At 42.2% G+C, this 2,302-nt stretch overlaps 1 non-coding gene across 1 annotated transcript; it reads left to right on the plus strand.

The window, feature by feature from the left end:
* The first annotated feature begins 1,794 nt into the window (after window positions 1–1,794).
* LOC131254670 (small nucleolar RNA R71) lies at window positions 1,795–1,901 on the plus strand. The gene has a single exon (XR_009175791.1). It is a non-coding gene; the product is annotated as a small nucleolar RNA R71 (small nucleolar RNA).
* Window positions 1,902–2,302: the final 401 nt, after the last annotated feature.

Genomic DNA, 2,302 nt, shown 5'->3' on the forward strand with positions numbered 1-2,302 from the left:
GACGGTAGAGGCATTACATTGGTTTGTGGCAATTCTTCAAATTGTGGCCTCCACCGGTTAACTTCAAGTACCGGTGCAGTATCAAGTAAGGCACACGTCTCCCTAATCATGTCATTATCAAAATCATGGGAGTGGGCCAGGCACGTCTCTAGAGAGTCAGAGGATAAGGTTAGAGGTGTCGTGTCTTCCACTAAAGAGTCAATCATGTTAATGTCGTGGAAATCGTCATCCTCCTCTAAGTTTCTGTCGTTATTGAAAAAGATGTTTGACTCCAATGTCATATTCCCAAAAGACATAGTCATGACACCATTCCTGCAATTGATAATTGCATTTGAAGTGGCAAGGAATGGGCGGCCAAGAATGACGGGGATCTGAGTGCTTATGTTATTGATGGGTTCGGTGTCCAGGATGATAAAATCTACAGGGTAGTAAAATCTATCAACTTGGACCAACACATTCTTAATTATCCCTCTTCGTACACGAACAGAGCGATCAGCAAGTTGTAGTGTGGTGAGGGTGGGTTTTAATTCACCCAAACCTAACTGTTTGTATACCGCGTAGGGAATCAGATTGACGCTCGCTCCTAAGTCAAGAAGTGCATGATCAATTCGATGGTCCTCGATTACACATGATATGGTTGGGCTACTGGGATCCTTGAATTTCTGTGGCACGTCTTGCTTTAGGATGACACTCACTTTTTCGGTCAAGAAGATCTTCTTTTGAATACTCTGCCGTCGTTTGGTCGTGCATAAGTCTTTCAGGAATTTGGCATATGAAGGTATCTGTTTCACGACATCAAGTAGAGGAATGCTGACTTTCACTTGTTTCAACACCTTTAGGATATCCTGAGAGTTAGAGAGAGGTTTTGGTGAAACCAACCGTTGGGGGAACGGAGCAACTGGCTTCTCTAGAAGTTCCGGTTCTAATTTTTGTGGGGCATCACTAGATCCATCATTGTTGTCCTCTTCTGGTTCTTGAGGCTTTTCGGGCCTAACCGGAAGAGTTTTATCAATGATCTTTCCACTCCTAAGAGTGGTGATGGATTTAGCGTGCCCCATCTGATTTGAAGAGCTGGGATCACTAATCTCGTACTGCGGTTTAGGATTGGGGAGAGGTTGTGCAGGAAGCATCCCCTTTTCTATAACCGTCATACGAGAATCTATCTTTTGCATAAAATCTGTAATTCCCCGCATTGCCTGAGCCAGCTCTTGTATGGAATTTTGAACCGGTTCCTCTTGAGGTTTCACTTGATTTGGATTTTGATTGAAGAAACCTTGAGGGGTAGCCGTTTGTCCATTCCTCCAACTAAAGTTTGGATGATTTTTCCAACCAGGATTGTACGTATTGGAGTTAGGTCCAGTAAAAGGTCTTTGATAGTTGTTTACGGCATTGGCTTGTTCATTCAACACTCCTCGAAAGGCAGGTATTGTAGGACAGTTTTCAGTTGTGTGAATGTTGCAATCACAGATGCCGCAAACAATTTCATTGACCTTATCCTTCTTTCCTTCCATGACCTCAACTTTTCTTATGAGCGTAGTCACTTTACACTTGAGATCATCCTCTTCTTTCAAGAGATATAATCCACCTTTCTCCTTTAATTGAGTCGGCCTAGACGTGGTGTTCGACTTTGGGTAATAGTCCCATGATTGTGTTTTTTCAGCAAGACTATCGAGGTAATCCCATACCTCGTCAACATCTTTATTAATGAACTCTCCATTACACATTGTCTTGACCATTTGGCGCATGGAAGATGTCAGTCCATCATAGAAAAAATTTGTAATGCGCCACGTTTCAAATCCGTGTTGTGGGCATGAACTGACCAAATCTTTGAACCTTTCCCAACATTGGAAGAATGTTTCATCTTCCTTTTGGGCAAAGTTCATGATCACTTTTCTGAGGGTAATTGTTTTATGATGTGGGAAGAATTTTTTTATGAATTCCCTCTGCATGTCGTTCCATGTGCCAATGAATCTAGGACGCAGTGAATGTAACCACGTCTTAGCTTTCTCTTTTAAGGAAAAAGGAAAGAGTTTCAGCCTGATTGTATCCTCAGATACATTAGGAAAACATAATGTAGCTATAATCTCATCGAACTCTTTCAAATGTAAATATTGACTTTCTGATTCAAGTCCATGGAATTTGGGAAGAAGTTGGATAACTCCTGGCTTGATGTCCATTTGTCCTATATTTTCAAGAAAAATCATGCATGAGAGCGTACTCACTCCCGCCGGTTGTAGATAATCTCGTAAAGTACGAGGCGGGGGTGCCTGATGCACCTCATTCTCATCTTGGGTATCCTCCA

This window comes from Magnolia sinica, chromosome 8, assembly GCF_029962835.1.
Source record: "Magnolia sinica isolate HGM2019 chromosome 8, MsV1, whole genome shotgun sequence".
Classification (NCBI taxonomy): Eukaryota; Viridiplantae; Streptophyta; class Magnoliopsida; order Magnoliales; family Magnoliaceae; genus Magnolia; species Magnolia sinica.